Source organism: Monodelphis domestica, chromosome 1 (assembly GCF_027887165.1).
Source record: "Monodelphis domestica isolate mMonDom1 chromosome 1, mMonDom1.pri, whole genome shotgun sequence".
NCBI classification, from domain to species: domain Eukaryota; kingdom Metazoa; phylum Chordata; class Mammalia; order Didelphimorphia; family Didelphidae; genus Monodelphis; species Monodelphis domestica.
In genome coordinates this window covers 469,084,427-469,104,850 of record NC_077227.1, presented here as the reverse complement: position 1 = coordinate 469,104,850, position 20,424 = coordinate 469,084,427, and the positions used below count along the sequence as shown (strand labels likewise).

General features: G+C 41.9%; 1 protein-coding gene across 11 annotated transcripts in view; it reads left to right on the top strand.

Annotated features, from left to right (window-relative positions):
* BRD3 (bromodomain containing 3) overlaps positions 1-20,424 on the top strand; it is a 56,410-nt gene that overhangs the window by 798 nt on the left and 35,188 nt on the right. The window contains exons 1-3 of one of the 11 annotated variants that reach the window (XM_007475254.3): positions 3-174; positions 5,095-5,217; positions 16,536-16,676. The exons of 1 other annotated variant lie outside the window; for it this stretch is intronic. The gene's annotated coding sequence lies outside the window, so the exon portion shown is untranslated. Of the gene's footprint in view, positions 1-2; positions 175-5,049; positions 5,218-16,535; positions 16,677-20,424 lie in introns of those variants that run through there. 9 more of the 11 variants (XM_016426682.2, XM_016426690.2, XM_016426695.2 and 6 more) reach the window with 9 other exon arrangements.

The window sequence follows — 20,424 nt, the reverse complement described above, 5'->3', positions numbered from 1 at the left end:
TTGGCTGCCCCGGTGCGGGGTCCGGCTCCAAACTACGACTCCCGCCAGGCCATGCGCCGTAGCGCATGAGCCCTACATAGCTCTAGCGCATCTATTATGCTGCCTTGCCGAGGATAAAAAGAAGAGCAACCGGAGGGACTATAAGGCAAACGTTGCTGAAGCTGCCGGGGCAAAGTAATCTATTTAATCTTACCCTTATATTCGTTTGGTGCTGCGGTTGCATTGCTATCTCCCATCCGTCTTTTCTGGTGGGGGTGTGTGTGTTAGACGGTTTGGGGTGGGGGCGAGGTGGGGGCGAAGGAGAAGCCTGTTCAGAAAGGCCAGTGCCTGGTGGAAAGAGTAAAAAGCTCCCTGGGTTCTGCAGCCTTTGTGCATTGCAACAATGTAACAAAGCCAGCTGGGGAGCCCGGACATAGTAGCTGGCTGGGGTTGTGTATCTGTGTGTGTGCTTGTGTCTTTGTGTGTGTGTATATTGTGTGTGTGCGTGTGTGTATGTTTTCCACCTTCCCTCCTCTCCTCCTCCAGATCGGGGCGCCCAAGGAGGAGCCCCGGCGGACGGTTGCATCGCGATCGCTCGTCTCCTTGGTCGCCCCCTCCCCTTCCCCCGCCGCCTCTCCGGGCGCCTTCTTGCCCCCTCCTCGGTCTGCCCCCTTACCCCCACGGCCCTCCAGCCGCCCGCCGTGTACCCCAGGCGTCCCCGCTCCAGATCTAGGAGCTGGCGGAGCTGGAGCCAGGGAGCCCCGGCTGGTCGCACAGAGCCAGCCTCGTCCATCGCTCGCTCGCTTGCTCGCTCACGGAAGGGAATTTTTTTCCTCCCTGTGCCCGCCATCTTTTGAAGGGGGAAAATAAGAGGGAGAAGGGAAAGGTGAGCCGAAGCACCCTCCCCAGCTGCCCCAGAAGCGAAGTCGCCTGAGCCGGACACGGCCTTGGCGGCTCTCCCGAGGCTCCCGCGAGCAAATGACTCTTCGGTTTCGATCCGCGGCGAGTTTCCCGGCTGGAGAAAGCCGCCCCCACCCCTCCGCCTTTCCCTCCTTCGCCTCCTCCCTCCCTCCCTCCCTCCCTCTCTCTTCGGCCGTCACTCCCGGCTCCGTCCAGTTTGAGTTGTGGCGAGGGGAAAGGGGCGGTAGAGCCGGAGCCCTAGGGAAGTGTAAAGAACGCTTGGAAGTAAGGCCCTGGGAGGGGGCCATAAAGCGGGGGCAAACAAGGAGGGCGGGCGGGTGGCTTGTCCTGGCCTGGGTTACCCGCTCCGCGCGGCGCTCCCGAGGCGGACTCCAGGTGGATTTCCTTCCGATCGGTTTCTTTGGCCTTTTGGCCCAAAGTTCCGGGGGGGTTGGGGGTGGGGTGGGGAGGTGAGGAAGAGAGGCACGGAGAAAGAAGTGAATTTCTGGGCCCCACAAAGGGTCTGAAAGCTCAATTTAAACCCAGACTGAACAGTGTATTTAAGCAAATTTAAGTTGAGGCCACTCTGTCTTGTGGGGTGTGTTATGGGTTTCTCTTTTCTTTCCCACCCCAATTTGACTCTAAATGGCATCTTCCAGGATTGTGCCAAAGTGAGGATTTAAGGGTGACTCTCCCAAATCAAAAGGGAATGAATATTCATTTCAAAATCCCCTCTTGCTCTCACTTGGCTAAGAAATCTTTTTCCTCCACTTGTGTTCACGAGGAACAGAAATGAGACTCCAGCAGAAGGCATGATTTCCTTTCTCTTTTCAAAGTTTCCAGGGGAAGGGATGATAATAACTCCCAGCCTGAGTTTTGCCCCTTTCTCCTAGATTCCATTGATTTGGTAGGATGAAGGCATTGAAAGTGAATGGGATGCTCATAATCTGTGGATCATTGATTTGATGGGCCATAGCTACTCTGGAGCAGCTATAATGGGCCATCTTGTTAACTCACACTTTTAGGAACCTTTAAATAATGGGGCACAAAGGCTTCTGTTGTAGTTTATCATTTCAATGGGACGCTAAATTTTTGGCATAAAGCCTTCTATTTCACAATGCCCAAAGCTGTCATCACTACTTGGATTTGAAATGCAAGTGACTCTAGCATGCTGGCAAAATTAAAAGGGGGGGGTGGTGGCTCATGTGTGAATGAGCCAGGTAATGGGTCGGCCAGGTATCCAAAACAAATGAGAGCTTTCCATAGGTTAAAATTAAAGATAAGAGAACTTTTGAGCTATCTCTTCCCTCCCTCTAACCTCTAAGAAAATTCCTAGAAATTCCTTGTCTGTAACTTTTTCTCTTTGAAACTTTTCACCTTCCCCCAAGTTTTCTTTTTAATGGAGGGTACTAACAATCAATCAATCAACAATTATTTATTATACTGCCTAATATTTAACACCATTACATCTTGAACTCATAAGTATAACCTGTTGGATCTGCTTGATATTGAATCAGCTGAGCATCATTATTTGTAAATAAAGTGATTTATTAGCACAGCTGCCTTCAGAATCTGAAGTGGCCCAGTGATTCCAGATGGTGAAATAATAGGGTACATGGTGTCACAGGGATGTAGGGATCTTTTTCTGACCTTATTGATAATGCTGAGGCCAAATTCCATTTGCAGTTGTTTTTTTTTTTAAGGTCTTTTAAAGTAACTTAAAAAAAAGTCTTGAAGTTGTGATATAAACTCAAATCTTAGATGGAATATAGATTTCAAGGTTTTCAGATATTAAAAAGTCACCTTTGAAATGTGAAGCTAACTGCTTTATGGAGTTCTGAAATCAGCTCACACATGCTAAGGAAGCAATCTTGTAAATAAGTTTCAGTATTAGTAAACATTCAGTTCTCTTCCTGAAATCCACTAAAGCCTGAATAACAGAAAGTGAAACTCCCAGCGGAAAAGAAAAAAAGTGAAACTGACCATCCTAGACTCAAAATATCCTCCAGCTTTTCAACAAACAGTTCTAGTTCTCTCATTTCAGCAATGAGAAATACTTTGTTGCATCCTAAAATCCTGGCTGTGGCTACTATCATGCCAGTTAGTGGGGGAATCTATTGGAAAAAAAACATCGACCCATAATAAGGTGCTTAACATTTTTAGTGTATGATCTTAGACATTTCATTTACTTTGTTTATGGAAGCTGTTTTAGTTAGACAATGTAAGTATAAGAATTAAGAACATCTTTAAAAATTAAGATAATTTAATGACTGGATTAATAATTCTCATAAATTGGCTTCATGTCAGACCGTTTGTTTGCCAAGGTTCATGTTGGAAAGAATTGTGCTACTTCAAAGATCCATTCCCAGCAATATTTATGTTTATTTAAATTATAAAATTATTTTGTTTATTTATATTAAATTATTTAAATTAAAATTTAATTTAATTAATATATGTGTATATATGTTAATATTATATGTATACACATACACACACAAATTATAACCTGAGATAATAGCTATTACAATCAGTGAGCTAAATTATAGCCACTATCTATTTGCTCTTTTTTCAGAATGGATAAAATAATTGAATCTTCAATATTGATTGGGTAGTAGGCACTGGTCCTTTCTGTTCCTTTGGCTTTTTTCTTTAAGATATATTATGTTAAGTCAGGAACCCTGTGGTTTTGGTGGCCCTGATATAGATGCAAGAACATGAAAAATTGTGGTACATTGGTAAAATCTTTTTTTTTTTTTTGAGGGGAGAGGGCAGGGAAAAGAATGAGGAATATGCCATCCATGGGTATGTGAGCTGGAATTACAAGGATTGGGGTGGAGGTTGTCTGCTTTAAGCCATCTTCACTAAAACCATTATTTTAAAAATACTTAAGATTTTAAAATACTGTTAGTGCCTCCCCCAAACCATCTTCAATTTAACTACTTTTTCATTTGTGTTCACTTTATATTTATATTCTATTTCCTTATATATGTGCTTATCTCCTAAATTGGAATGTGAACTTCTTGTGAGTAGGAATCATTTCATTCTTTGTACTTATATTCCCATCTTAGAAACTAGCATAGTGCCTGGCAGGCATTTAATAAATACTTGTTGATTGATTATTCATTGATTAAATGAATGGGGTGTGGGAGGGAAAGAATATGAATCTTATAACCATGGGAAAATATTCTAAATTAACTAATAAAATAAGATTAAAAAAAAAAGCAAAATGAAATGAATGGGGTGGGGGTGGGGGGCAGCTAGGTGGCTCAGTGGATAGAGCACCAGTCCTGGAGATGGGAGGATCCTGGGTTCAAATGTGTCTTCAGATACTTCCTAGCTGTGTGATCCTGAGCAAGTCACTTAACCCCAATTGCCAAGCCCATAATGCTCTTTTGCTTTGGAGCTGATACTTAGTGTTGATTATAAGTCAGAAAGAAAGGGTTACAAAAAAGAAAAAAAGAAAATAGGATAAATGCTAAACTTTTTTTTGGACCTTAGTAGGGGGAGTGCTATAGGAACATGTGGGATATTTTCATGGATGCCTTTCTCTACCAGAGCTCCTTTGGGAGGCTTGATATGACAGCCTAAAGAGCACTTGTATTGTTTCTTGACTGCCTCCCCTCCCCTCCACAGCAAAGGCAGTGTTGAGCATAGAAAGATAAAACAGGAGTCATAGCAACATTTGTGTGTTTCATGTATTTGGGTCAAGAAGAATTGATTTGGTTTTCTGCCCTATTCTGTAATGTGATCTTGTATTTCCCTTGTATCCACAGTTGCTCTAGAATAAATGCAATGATCTGACATCTCCATCTCCATTTAATTTTCTAAAATTCACCCATCCCTGAATGCTGGGATGCACTGGTGTAGAATACCCATTCCTGTTGTATCCTATCAGATAGATGAAAATCATTTTTTTTTCAGAAAGAATAAAGGAGTGGGATGGAGAGGGTGGGAAAACCTCACCCACGTGGTATAAACTTTTAAATCCTTTGTTCTTGTTGTTCTTCTTGTTGTTAATGCTTCCAGCTCCTTGCAGTTATAGCACTGAGAGACAAGGGAGTCTTAGGTGGGGAAAGGAGTGAGTGGGTGGAGATCATGTTGTCTGTTGCTTCAACTTGTGGTACTAGTCCCATGTATCTATGTAAAACCAACTTTTGTTTTTTTTTTTAGCAACCAGCCCTCTAGATTTGGTTTTCTGCTTTACTTTGTTTTTAGTGTTCAACAATAAGATGGGGTCAGACCCAGGAAAAAGGTGCACCTCAGAGAATGCCTTTTGCCCCCTTGAAGGCCACTGAAAATATTGGTGGACAGAAGTTGATGAAGTGTGTTGGAGATCCAGTAAGTGGCAGATTCTCTGAGTACTGGGTAAAATATAAAACTCGGAATGAAATTGGATGGCACGGGGTGGGGGAAACATTGTTTTTCATAGTTGAATTTTCCATTGATTATTCAAAGAGTCATTTGGGTTTGGATGTTATCTTTAAATGCTAATCTGGGGTGAAACCTTTGTAGAAGTGGTATTTAGGAATTGTTAAATATAGTCCCAAGGTGTTAGAGGCCTAACTACTTGTGTGCAGATTATAACTCTTTAAGAATGCACAAAAATACATTAGAGTGTTACTACCTTGTTGGTAATCCATCAACCATGAAAGAAAACCCACAAGTCAACAAAGAAAATTAATTTAAGTGCTTACTGGTTGTTTAGCCCTGGGCTCAATCAGAATCATGGGGGGTGACTTAGCCCCTGCCCTTTAGGAGCCCACAGTCTAGGGAGGGGAAAGGTCATGGAAATATTGCAATTTTAAAAATAACAATACAAACTTTAAAATAAAGAAACTTAGCCTGGAAGGTGCATCTCTTATATAATCAAATGATAGCAATTTTCCATAGCTACCAAGGGACACTACCTCTTGGAAATCTTGAAACCCTCTTAGAAAGTGGCACAATAATATTTTGCTCCTCAATTTGCATGATTCTGAATTATCTGTCTCATCAAAACCCAGTTTCTATTGAGGAACCTAGGCTTTGTAGGTGGGAGGAAGAAAAGGAAAACCTGTTCCTATTTGGGAAGTTAATTCCATGTCTCCCAATGGAAAAAGCATGTGGTTTGGGGGGGGGGGGGAGAAACACGGTAGAACCTAATAAAGGCCTCATTTGAGAGAGAAATTGAACCATCCCAAATTGTCTACTTGCAAACTTGAGGCAATTTGATGAGCACTTGCGAATTATTACTTTAAAGAGCAGCTCTAATGTAAATTTCATGCCGTCTTCCCATTAGGAGTTATGGAAATATTTGCTGGAGCGGTTGTCTTCAGCTGTACTGGACTTACACAAATGTTTCTGTGCCGTGTGTTTCTACTGGGATTTGAACTCTTTCCATGGCCAATTAAAAAAAAAATGCAAATATGTTTTTCCAGACTGAAATGTGTGGGGCTATTTCCTGGGGCTGGCTTGGATTAAAATGCAACATACTCTGCTGTTGCATTGTGTTGTTGCTTTATCCTTTTTTGGTTGTTGCCAGAGTCTAAGGAGGACATGAATTCAAACTTAGCATTTCCAATAGAAGGTGGGTTCAGAGAAACTACCATATAAAACAAAGGTGGATGCCATTCTGGAGAGGAGATCCAGGTATAGATAGCCACTTTAGGTTTCCCTCAATTTGAAGTCCTTTTCTACTTACTCTTTTCCTCCCTCCCCAACCCCCCTAACACAGTGATGTTCCACAGCCATAATGGTTGCAGATGTGTGTGTGGCTCACACAGCATCTTCGTTGCTTTTGAATTGACAACTTCATTCTAAATAGAATTGGATCATCTTTAAACAATTCCATTAGGGAATTTTTATTTTTTGGGGGGCTTAGAACTAACTTTCAGACCCCACAGGTGGATTAGTTAGCATTTTGAAAGTCTGCAAGTTACTTTTCTCTCTGTTTCTTACATTACCAGATCTCATTGAAAAATCCATTTTCATAGGCTCTTGAGCTGGAAGGGACCTTAGAGATCACCTAGTTCAGCTCACCCATTTTATAGATGAAGAATCTGAGGCCTAGAGAACTTAAAGGACTTGTCCCAGGTCACACAGGAAGGAGCAGAGCGGATCCTCTGGCTCCAAATCTATTGCTCTTTACCCATGATCCTTGGCATGCACACAGTCACATAGGGGAACATGGCCTTAGCAAGTACTTACATAGGAGCCTTCCTCTCATTCTTTCCTTGGTGTCCTAGCATTGGTAAGTTCATAAGCTAAAATTCTTTCATTTTGTCAGTTGTTAAACTCCTTTGAATGAAAGTTAATATGGATACAATTTATTTATTTTTAAGCCTTTACTTTCTGTCTTAAAATTGATTCTGAGTATAATTTCCAAGGTGGAAGAGTGGTAAAGTCTGGGCAGTCAGGGTTAAGTGACTTGCCTAGGGTCACACAGCTAGGAAGTGTCAGGGGTCAGATCTGAATCTAGGACCTGCTGACTCCTGGCTTGGCTTTCTGTGTGCTGAGCCACCTACCTGCTCAAAGATGTAATTTATATCAAGCAAATCACTTCCTTGCTCTGGGTCCCATGTCCTCTCTCTATAATCAATGTCAGTTAGCATTTATTAAATACCTTTTAGGTGTCCATACACTGTGCTAGGTGTTGGGGATACAAAGGCAAAAAAAAAATGAAACAGTCCCTATTTTCAAGGGGCTTATACTCTGCCATTGTCTTTAGAAAGAAAGGGTTAAACTAATGATCTCCAAGTCATATTTGATTCTTTGAGTCTGAAGCCAATCATATCTTGGTGATATTTTAATTTGTAAATAGTTCACAAGTCATGACTTTCTCTCGTATTATCACTGCCTTCATCAATTAGGCATTCTCTAGGTCCTCTTTCTATAATTCCACTAGGAAATTTTTGTTTTCTTTGTCCTTTAACTCATTTCCAGGCCCCCCTCAACCCCCCCTGCCCCCCAGTAAATTAGTTGAGATGGATCTCTGTGACAGTCCCTCTTGCTTTGTTCTTGAGAGCTGTGGACTTTGGCAGAGTTTCAGAAATACTTGTACCTTTTTTCAAAAGTAACTGTTCAGGGTGAGGCTTCCTGCACCTGTGAAAGTCCATAACCTCAAATGGCTGAGTCTCTTCCTCTTTTCAGGTAGATGGTGGTGGGATGAGGGAGTGGTGAAGGCTGCCTGCAGATGACTTGTTTGCCAATTCATTTTCTTATGCATTTTGATAATTTGTAAGGCCCTGTTGGCTTAGATACTTAAAGCTCAAATTCTCTTTATTTTCCGAAATCCCTCTTGATTCCATCATTCTCTGTTTTAAGATCCCTCCCTTCCAGCTATAAAATTCATTTATTCAGTGACCTGGTGCATACTTGGGGAGGGGAGAGGGGTTGGAAGTACTTAGCTTGAGCTCTTGCTCTTCATTAAAAAAAAATAAAATCCTTAGAGAGGGACACCAATGATGAGGGCCCCTCTCATCCCATTTCCTCTTTTGTGTTTTATTATTTTTATTTTTCATTTTTCATTTAATTAATTTAGAATATTTTTCCATGGTTACATGATTCATGTTCTTTTCCTTCCCTCCTCCCTGCCCCTTCCCATAGCCAATGAGCAATTCCATTGGGTTTTACATGTGTCATTGATCAAGACCCATTTCCATGTTGTTGATGTTTGCACTGGGGGGGAATCGCTTAGAATCAACATCCCCTACCGTATCCGTATCCCCATCTACCCATGTGATCAAGGAAATGTCTTTCTACTGTGTTTTTTGCTCCCACAGTTCTTTCTCTGGATGTGGAAAACAGCTCTTTTGTTTTTAAACCCTTACTTTACCTCTTAGAATCAGAGTTCTGTGTATTGATTCCAAGGCAGAGGAGGGGTGAGGGCTGTGTAATGGGGGTTAAATGACTTGCCCAAGGTCACACAGCTAGGCAGTGTCAGAGGCCAGATCACTGCCTCTAAACCTGGCTCTCAATCTATTGAGCCACCCTTCCCCTCCCCCCTGCTAAGGGAAGAAATAAAAATGCAAGTCACAAATAAAATCTCTTAATCTGGGCCCATCTGAAAGGGAAAACAGAAGAAATTAATTGAGAAGATTAAAGAAAAGCCAGAATTGTGACCACTGTGCCCAAACTCTTGTAATGCTAATGTTTTAAAAAAGACAAGGAACAGAAGGTAAAGGGTTTCTGAAGAAACCTGAAGCTTTTAGAAAAACTGGATTGAGAAAGCATGAGGAAACTTCAAAGCTAGAGTCAATGAGTAAGTGTTAACATTTGGCCATTAAGGGCTAAAAGCAACGGCATCTCAGGATCTGGGTGCCCAGGCTACTGGAAGTATGGTTCAATGAAATTCTACACACAGAATTCAAAGAAATTCCTGAATGGGGGTGGGGGTGATGGGAGGAAGCTGCAAGGAGTGCGATTTTAGCCTGGAACTCCGTCATAAACATTCAGCCCAACCCCCACCTCAAAAAAAAAAAAAAGACTAGTTCTTGTAGAGGTAGTGTGGTGTGGTATAAGATCATTGTTTTCACCCAGAGAAACTTGGATTCAAATCTTGTTTCATATGACCATGGACAAGTAAGTCACTTAAACACTTTCTGAACCTCAGTTTACTCCTTTGTAAAAGGGGGTTAATAATACTTGTACTGCTTGCCTCAGTGTGATTGCAAGGATCAAGTGAGACAATGTACCGAAATTGCCTTGCCAAACAGACAGATATCAGCCATGATGTTGATGGTTACTGCCCGTATGAGGCTAGATTAAGGAGGAATTTGGGAGCAGACTTAGATTGACTGTAAGGGCCCAATTTATGTGTTAGCTTACCCCAAGTTGGAATGAAGAAATTAGATTTCTTTTTGAAAAAAAATTTTAAGGGTATTTTTAATTCCTTTTGTCCAGACCTTACACATATATATATATATATATATCCCAAGATCTCCTTGTGTTGTGATAAAGTAGTCTTCACTACTGCACTAAGTGTGTGTATACTGGAGCTGTGGGGAAGGGAGATGGCTGAGGAAGAGCCAAGATTTTAGGGGCCTGGGCTGTGGCAGAGAAGTCCCCTAGGGAGGGAAATAGAGGGGGTAGCCTCGTGCTTGGGGCCTGCCTTAGGCCAGTGGCTTTTACTCCCAGATGCATCTCATTGCCTGATGATTGCCTGCATTCCATTGGAATGCACTGGTTTATTTCATTCAGGAAACAGTTGTCTCAGTCAGTCACAGGGGCCAGGCACCAAGACTCTCAAGAGCAAGGATTTGCCTTCTTTAGATCCAGTTTCACGTGATTTAGAATGGCGGCTCCTTAGCAGCTCAGAGAGTATTTTATATATACTTTGGGCCTCACCTAGCACACCCTGGGCTTCCAGTAATGATTAAATAGCTGTTTTCATGGGCCCCCTTGCAGATAACCTAAATCCAAGGTCTCTTAATACACACCTGATCCTAGTTTCCCCACCTTTCAAATGGGGAATAATAATCTTAACTCCTGTTTATATGAGCAGCTTAGAACACTACAAAGTTCTGTGGATCTCTGATGGTGGTAGTAGTGTCCAAACAGTAGGGTATCAAGGTGGTAAAAGAACTGGACTTGCAGTAAGAAGACCCAGCCTCAAGTACCGATTCTGCCACTTAGGAGCTATATTGAAAGAATGAATGAATCGTTCCATAACTCTGAGCCTCAGTGTCCTTATCTGAAAAACTGAGCACAGTTTTGACTTCTTTCATGGGGGTGATTGATAGTGGAGTTGGGTAACGTAATATATATCAAAGTGCTTTATAAACTCCTAAGGTTCTGTACATGTTTGGTGCTGATACTGGTAGTTTGTAACTACAATCTGTCCATAAGACATGAGCAAGAAAGGGAGCTTGTTAACATCATGATTCTTTGCACCCTGGAAGTATTGATTACAGGAAGACTTGTGGAGATATTGTAGGCTGAGGTATGACACCAACTCTACAGATGGCAGGTTCCATCCCTAGAAATAAAGTTTCAGTGTATTTCCTTGTAACTGAATGAGCCAAAAGTTGGGCTTTTGCTCAGTGTTTCGCAGTGCTAGTAAAAATGCACAAGCTTGAAAGTTTCTATTTCTCATTTGTCCCAAGTCAGTCATCTTTAAACCATTTTCCTGCTTTTAGATGAGTTATATTTCATTTATGGTGTTTGAGCCTGTCATGTGGTTAAATACCCAGTTTTGCAGGTTGAAAGACACTTTAATGAAATCCATTTCCTCCATCCCCAGTCCCTTGTACCGGGTTCCTGTCATATTCCCAAAGAGTTTTTGAGTGGTTAAGAAAAATTGCTCTTTGAATCATAGAATGCTAAAGCAAGAAAAGGTCCTAGAATATGTGTTATAATAACAGAATGCAGAATGTTTAAGGGTCATAAAATGTAGGGCATGTTATTAAAACACAGACCATAGAACATCTAGTTGAAAGGGACTATATCAGTTGACTCTCACTTGACAGATGAGAAAACTGAGGCTCAGGGCTACCTATCAGGTAGTGCCAGGACTGGAGCCCAAGTTTTGTAAAATCTAGCCTGGGACTCTTTCTACCACTCTACACCACTCTGTTTCATAGATCCTATGATGAGGTTCCATCTAGGGGAAGAAACTTCTGATCCCCTGGTGTCAGAAAATCTTCCACCTCTAAACTCCGGAGCTCAGCTGATAAAAATCAAGATTCTTACAACAGCAGGAAGACCGTTTTAGATTGTCAGAGTTTGCTTAAGTTTATGGCATGGGGGCATCTTCTGTATATGAACTTTTTTTTTTTTAGCATTTCAAGGTATGTTTGTCTTGGATGTTTTGGTTCCTGATGAAACCCAACCTTACAATTTGTCAGTTTCTCGAGGTCCTACTACAAGTCATCTGCTTTCTGGGTTTTTCTTCACACCCTAGTACTTTGTGGCTTGTTTGAAAGTTTCAGATCATTTTTGTCCCAGATATGAATTGCCTGATCATGTTGCCTCTTTTGTCCAATTTAATATTCGGTGCTTCATTGATTACAGTGATTCCTAAAAAAAAAAAGAAAGAAAGCAAAAGCTAAGGAAGTGGAACCCCAAGCATATGTGGAATGGGGACAAGAGCAAATGTGCTGCTTCTTTGTTTGTTTCTATTAATTTGTTTGCTTCTAGTCTGTTAAATTCTACAGCTTTGTTACTCATTATTTCGAAGATATGTTTTTGTCAGTGGTAATTATGTTGATTCATACCTATGTTTAAATATACCATGTTTAAGGGAAGTGGTAAAGTCCTGTTAATATCTGGGATACTCTGAATGTGAAGATCCTCTAAAATCTGCATTTGGGGTCTATTTAGATAGTTTTACAAACAACTAGAAAGTGCAGTATCTGCTGAGTAAGAATACTCTGCTGTTGTACAAACATTCAGAATACAAAGCCTCATGAGTGAATGGGAGGCTTGTCCTATTTTATTTCAATAAGATTTTTGTCTCTGCAATAAATAGCTTTTGGAATAAAGTGGTTGCTGGGGTGTGTTGTGTGGTGAATGCCATACAGCTGACAGCTTGGGGAACAGATTTTTAAATGCTCCTTTACTATGAGAGGTTTAAGTAGGAAAATTAATTGGTGCTACATTACATGTATCAAAAAACCTTTAGGCTCCCATTATAGGAAATGGTTTCCAGTCCTGAAGGCTTTAAAACTGTGATGTTGACTATAATGGATGGGAAATGCCGAGCAACCAGTTCAAAACCTCTTTCGGTACCTAGGCTTGCTCTAAATAGTAAAGCCTGAAAGGAAAGACCAGAAGTATCAAACTTGGTTCATTCTTTTGAGGGTAAAGGAAAAACACTACTAAGGGTGTTTTTCTATTTTGTGAATGGAGGACAAGCTCTTGATTGGGCAGTTTGCAGTTTTTGTTTTGTTTCTAGTAGGATTTTTTTCTCCTGGCTGTTCCAGAGACAGGCTTTCTCTCTGCCCCATTAGAGTTCTCTAGATACTAGCCCTTCTTAGAATGGTTCCCTGCCCCTCCCCCTGGCCACACAACCCTTCCTGCTACCAAACTAAGCCAGCTTAGGGAAAGAAAGGGAAGGAGAAGCCTGCAATTACAGAGTGCCCCTTCCCTCCTTATTGGAAAGAAGAGGAAAGAAAAGGATCTAGGGATCACGCGATTTATAGCTGGAAGAGACTTAATCCAAGTCCCTCATTTCAAACATGTATACTTGAGGAAACAGAGTCCCAGAAGGCAATGAGAATCTTGTCCTATGTGACATAGGTAGTAAGTAGCATGGCTGGGTCTTCTGACCTGAAATCTAGTGTTCTTTCCCTAAATCAGGCCAACTGAGCAACTGGCCTGAAGGCTGTTCTGAGTCCTCTCCAGGAATTTTGGAAGCATCCCACATTTCATCAGTGTGTATTTCTGGCTCTTATTTCTGCTTAAGAATGAGTTTACAATCTAGCACAGTGTTTTTTAATTCCCCCATTCATTGGAAAGTGTTGAATTTGGAGTCAGGGGCCTCAGTTTGAAATCTCAGCTCTGATACTCAGTTGTGTGATTTGAACAAATCATTGTTTCCTTTCCTGTAAAATAGAGCTTGTTTTACATTCCTACCTCTAGGAGGGGCAGAGTGGTGTAAGAGGAGTGTCCCAGGGTGGCTCAGTGGATTGAGAGCCAGGCCTAGAGACAGAAGGTCCTGGGTTCAAATATGTCCTCAGACACTTCCCAGGTGTGACCCTGGGCAAGTCACTTGACCCCCATTGCCTAGCCCTTACCGCTTATCTGCCTTGGAATGATTCCAAGATAGAAAGTATGGGTTTAAAAAAAAAAAGGGAGTGTCAGATTTGGGGTCAGAGTAGTAAGTTCAAAAGTCAGTACTACAACTTACTATCTCTGACACTTTGGGCAAATAACTGTTTCTCTGGGCTTCATTTTCCTCATCTGTAAAATAACTTGAACTAGAAATTTTTTCCATCCCTCAATCTGTGATCCTATGAAGAAAACACATTACCAATCTCAAAGTACTATAGAAATAGGTGCAGTTAGGTGGCTCAGTGGATGGAGGGTCAGGCTTGGAATTGGAAAGACCTGGGTTCATATCTGGCCTCAGATACTCCTTAGCTGTGTGACCCTAGGCAAGTCACTAAGCCCTGATTGCCACTAATACCCTGAAAACCCATGTTTTAGTTATTTTTTAAAAAGTACTATAGAAATGTGGGTGGTTATTGTCATCTCTTTGCAATTTAGAAGAATGGCCACCATATTAGGGTGCTATTATGACAATGTTAGAATCACACATACGTCATGGACTTTCTAATTAATTGCAAGGTGAGACTTTGGCCAACATTATAACCAATCAAACAAGCATTATGTACCTATGGGTCATTGAGGATGCTCTGTAGATGGAGAGTCAGGCATGGAGACAGGGGTCTTAGGTTTAAATCTGGCCTGACACTCCCTAGCTGTGTGACCCTGGGCAAGTCACTTTACCTCAGTTGCCTAGTCTTTATCAGTCTGCTTTGGAATCAATACTTAGTATCAATTCTAAGATAGAAGGCGAGGGTTAAAAAAAAGCACCTACTATGCTGCAGACACCATACTTGGATACAAAGACAAATGAAATAGTTCTTGAGGAGGTTATATCCTCTCAGAGAGAAACAACATTTAGACCTAATACACACACACACACACACACACACACACACACACACACACACACACACACACACACACAAGATTTTTGGAGTGGAGGGAGGAGAGGCACCAACAGCTGGCAGCTAGGAAGAAGAGATCAGGAGAAGCCTCCAATAGGAGGTGGTATATGAGTTGTGCTTGGAAGGAATCTTGGGATTTTATAAGAGGGATGCCTGTGCAAAAGCATGAAGACAGGAAAATAGAACACTGTATGTGAGGAACAACCAGCAAGTCAGTTTGTGTGTAGAGAGTGCCTGAAAGAAAGGACTCTATAGTAAGGCTAGAAGGTAGGAAGTAGCCAAGTTGTGAGGGGCTTTACATGCAAAGGAAGGGCTTTTATTTGATCCGAGATAAAATGGAGGAGCCATGGAGTTTATTGCACAGGATAGGGCATTGTCAGACCTGTGCTTTAGCAAAATCACTTGGGATGCTGTGGGGAAGATGGATTAGAGAGAGGAGAAACATGAGGTTGTTGTAAGAGCCCCAGTCTGTGGCATAATAGAGTGAGGCAGTCTATAATCAGGTTGGTGGTTCTGGCCAGCTGTGTTCCATACACAGGTAAGAGATTTTAAGTTGCCCACTGAAGTCACCTCTGGAAAAGACTGAAGCAGAAGGCACTGCTTGGTTGGCCCACAGAAACAGATGGAAAACAAAGTAAAACTGAGTGACATTCTGGCAAAGTAGCATTGAGTTTATGAGAATATACAACATAATCTTAATGACCACAAGTAGCCAAGGCTTGAATTTCATGTGTGTTCATCTCCTTTGTGGTCTTGTTGCAAATCAACTCTTAAGTGAGGTTTTTTCCCAGCTTACAATTTGTATTGCGAAGAAGCATTCGTGGATAGGTCAAGAAATGACCAGAGTCACCCAGTAGGTGCTTGTTAAATGTGCCATAGTCTTTGGAGGAGGAGAGTGTGAAGTCACTAAGATCGGAAATAGCAGGACTGTTTTCAGGTTCCTTTCTTTTGCCTCTTTCCTGCTGGCTCTGGAATTTATTTCCCACCCCTTCTCCCTTTCCCCAATGAAAGACAGCGATGACAAATGACCAAAGTTGTCTGATTGGGTATTCTGTTCTGTGATAGATTCCTTTCGTTAGGTTGAGGGAATCTATGATGGAGACTCATTCAATTTTTCTCTATTGGCCTGCCTGGTCAATGTATTTGGAGGCAATTAACTTCCTTCATGATAACTCAATAGCATATAGATTTTTATGTTTCTAAAAAATCATGATTATTCGTTTTATTCCCAAGAACTCTACTTTCAGAGGGATTTCCAGCAAAGTAACCAACCTCTGCCTAGAGTAGGCATGACTTAGATAAAAAATGGCTGGTTCCTAACCTGATAGAGCCATTTGATGGACCAGTGTTTGGCAGCATTATTCTAACAGAAGGGAAAAGTGTGGATCTGCCCATTGGCAAGACCTCTGGGCCTGGATGGATAGATATATTTTAAAAAGGTAACTTGTTTTGTGTTCTGGGATAATGGTAGTAAAATCTGTCCATAGCCCTTGCCTTCCTGGCTTTTAAATTGGCACCACTCTCATTCATCAGTCTAGTATAAGTATTCCTTGTTGCCAAGACTGTCACTCACCATAATTAACCCTCTGATGAATTAGATTGGAGATATGGGTTCATATTTCCAGTTAGCTCTTCATTCCTTTTTTCATCTAACTTTTGTGAAGTGCCTACTATGTGTGGTAGTCAGGGAAGATAACAAATAAACTATATTATCTGCTCTTGAAGGGCTTACAGTTTAGTATGGGAGTTTAATCAGTCACCCAGTAGGTGCTTGTTAAATGTGTCTTTGCAGGAGGTGGGGATTTGAGTTTATGAGAAAAGCTAGACTACAAGTAGCACACAGATAAATATAATATAAATTTGAACAGGATTGGTTATTATAACCCTTTCCTCAACTAGTAAGAATTAGAATTGCTTTTTACTTCCCTAGAAAGGCTTACTTAGTAGGTTTAACCATCACCTTTGGATATGCTCCATGCTAACACTTTTATGATTCATTGGCAGGAAGTCTTATGAATATACAAAAGATTCACAAGTCCTTGGAAACTTTCTGGAGTTTGTTGCAAGAGCACTGAATTTGGAGTCAACAGGCCTGGGTTGCAATCCCAGGTCTGCCACTTACTATCCGTGTTACTTGACTTTAAAGTAAGTCATTGCCCCTTTCTGGGCCTCAGCAAAATGAGGGGTTTGAGTTATATGTCTTTCAAGGTTCCTTTCAACTCTCAGATCCTATCCCTTGTTCTTAGGAATTTATTCCCTTGCTCCCAAAAGCCTGCTTTCATTTCTTCCCCTCCCCCAAATATTTTCCTCCATTTGGCTTGGTGAAACTGGCCAGTGTTTCCTTTGGTCATTTTGGCAACTTGGGAACCCAGGGGTTTAAAACATTTTTATCTGGATATTCTGGGTTTGGGTACTGAGGAGAGCTGCCCTCTTGTCCATTAGATCTTACAGGGAGGGGCTGGTTGGTGGCAGTGGGGGGACCTGGGCACTTGGGCATCTGTCCCTGGCAGTGCAGGTGTGTGCCAGTGACAAAGATAGCTTTTGTGTCCGACTTGTGGATTTTGTTACAACTCTGTCCTCACGCGCACATCCTGAACGTAGCACGTCCTGAGCATGTAATAAGACCCTGGGATAGTCCCAGAGGAGTTGATGTTGGGTTAATTCCATAATAAACATTATTTTTGAAACCCACACTAACTTGTATTAGCTAGCATTGCGTCCATTTTTGGCAAACGTGCAACACAAAACTGAAATGCTTCAGTGCATTCTGTCTGTCCTTGGAAATTCTTTTTCTTCAGCACAATACTGATCTCTCAGGCTTCAAAGGCTGATTGAACAGCAGCAGCAAAATCAGCAAAGCAGCATGGAGTGTGTCTGTCGTTGAATCCTCCTGGGTTATTTGCGCACCATTCCTGCCCTTCCCCCTCCTCTGGCCTCCCATAGAGCCCAGAGCTCTGCTCTGGGGCCTGAATTTCTTGGATTAACAGGAAGTCAGACTTCAATTACTTTGTACACATCTGTTCTTTTGTGTCATTGATAGAAAGTATGTTGTAGTTTTTGTTTGTTTGTGTTTGGTAAAGGTCAAAGAGGGCTTTTTTCCTCCCCTTTGTCCTATTTGCAACATTTCTTTAATCAAGTCCATATGAAGGGAAGCTGCTACTCTTTCATTTCCATTCTTCTGTGGAAGCCAGGGTAACTTAATTTTAGGGGCCAGGGTTTTCTCCTCAGGCCTCATCAATGAGTGGTGAATACTGGTTTTGGTCATTGTAACTGGCTGTTATAGACTGCATAGTCTCTCCTCATCACCCTCCCAAATGACAAAAGTGTGTGAAAAGGCTCTCTAGAAATCTCTGGAGTGCTTAAGGCCTTGTCCTGCCCAGTAGTCCTATGGTTTGCATGCACCCTGTGACGACAGGCACTTATCTTCTGGAGCCACAGACTTGATTTCTTTGGCACTTGTTTCCCAAGTGGCTCTAGACATCCGAAGTTTTTCCTCTGCGATTTAGGTTAAAATGGTGGCTGAGAGGCATTGAGGAGAAGCTAATGTCAAAGGGGGTTAAATGACTGACCCAACACAGCTTTTTGAGCGGGAGAGAGAGGACTGAGAGGCAAATCAGATTGCTTGCAGTGATCTGCCTTCTAATTCTGGAGCGGACCCTTGAGGTCCACCATATAGTAAGTAGGCTGAGCAGAATGAAGATCTGGGCTGTTGATGGGCAGGGCAGGCCAGCCTTATTAATTTGGGAAGTGGAAGGGAGTAGAGAATTGGGGTAGAGGTGAGAATGGGAAAGACAAGAGCGCAGGTTTTGGTTGTGGTTTCCCAAGATCCAAAAGTGTCCATCAGGGAAAGTGGTGGCCTCTTGATTACTACAAGGAGATAGATCCCAGGCCTTATTAAATCTCCCTTGCCTAAACCCTATGACTAACAATAGCAGAATGAATATGCCTCAGAAGACTTTCACTTTCTCTCTTCCTTTCCTTGCTGCTCCCAAGGTCCTTTCTTCTCCCACTTTCACACTCTAGTTTTCACCTCTGGGCATCAAACTAAGTAGGTTGTTTCCCTTAGGGGTACTTACGCCTTGCATAGCACACTCACACCATCACATCATTCCTTCCTTTGTCTGTCATTTAGCCATGCTGCAAATCTCTGCTGCTGCTGTCTCTTGTCCTATCTGCCCACCTTGGGTTTGTACTTTCCAGGCCTTTTAGCTGAAGCCAAGGGAGGAGGCTGTGGGTATTCATACCTCTTGTCTTTTGACCACAATGTGACCCAGGGAAACTGACTCCCTAGAAGAGCAGAGGCCACTGGAGGAGAGACTCTGGATCCAACTGTGATTCTAAGCATCTGTGGAAATACTTAGCTCTTGTCAGCCTGGAGGAAAGACTGGAGTTAGTGATGGTGGGAAATTCATCTGGTGACAGTTCTCTGTCAGGGAAAACAGGGGGAGGTTAGCTAGTCTGTTCCCTTCAATCTATCTGAATTGACCCCATTTTTTTTTCCCAACATAGGAGACCCTGGCGGGAGAATGTGGGAGATGCTTTACAGGAGCTGCAGAGGGGGCAGTGTATGTGGGAGGGATAGATAGGGGAAGAAATGTTAGACTTAGAGTCTGGAGACCTGGTTTTGAGTCCAAGCCCTGCTACAGTTGTTAACAAATTGGTGATATGGGGCAAACCAAAATAAAACAACAAAAACCCAACTCTCAAGGCCTCATTTTCTTCATTTGGGGATAAGAATATTTATGATTGTTATGAAGAAAATAACTTTGTAAATGTGGTTTAATGAAGAGCCTTGGGTTTAGGGTCAAAGGACCTGGGTTTCAGTCTTTATTCTGCTCCCTGGTACCCGTTTACCTAGGACGAGATGCTTCATCTTTCTTGGTCTGTAAGGCTTAATTAAGGGTGCAGAGGGTTAGACTGTCACTAGCTGACCTTTCAAAGCCCCTTCAAGTTCTAGATCCCACAACTTAAACCGCAGAAATTAAGGATTAAGAAATTAAACTTCAGAAATAATGAAGAGTTGGTGTTATTACCAGAATAACTATAAAGTGATGTTCTTCCCTTTAGTAACTTTGTAACCAGTTCAAGAATTGAGTTTCCCCTCTGTCTGCCTCCCAGTCCCCACATTAGGAGATGTCTATTAGGTGTTAGAGATTTGCAACCAGTTGTAAAATTTGGGAAATTGGTATCCATCTAGAAAATGGCGAAGCTGAATGAAGGTTCGTATTAAGTCTGAAGAAGTAAACCAGGGAAAGAGCAATTAAATCAGCCTAGAAGTAAGGAGACCACTAGAGGGTGAAGGGAGCTAGTAGATTCATTGGTTTCAGTTTGTGTCCATGGGAGCTAGGGTGACTTTTTAGCTGCCTTTTGTTTGAAATAAAGTAGGGGCCCAGGCAGTCATGAAACCAGCCTATGGCCACTGGAATCAACACAGACACACTGGACATTGAACCAGCAAATCATTTCTATTGCTTAATATTTATCTAAACTCTATACATAGCAAAGTTTATTCTTTGCTTATCTTCACATATTTACATGGACATGTATAATTTTCCCCTATGTGTGCTTTTTGGAGGTAGGGAGAGGGGAGGGTTTATTTAAGTGGAAGAAGTTGTGTCTTGAAATCTCAAGGTTTGGAAAAATGAGAAGTGTGTTTCAGAGATTTTTAATCCAAATTTTACTAAATTTTCTTGAAGTGGTTGGAATTGAAAGTCCCTTGAAAAAGTTGAAAGAGGTAAAAGGTTATGTCAGGTAGATTTTAAACAGTTTTCCTGTCTGTGTAATAAAGCAGATTACTAATGAGTCTGCCCTTTGGCTCAGAAGTTGATAAATGTGAATGAGAACAGGTTTACTTAGTAGAATTTCCTGGAAATTGGACCAAATGTGTCCGATC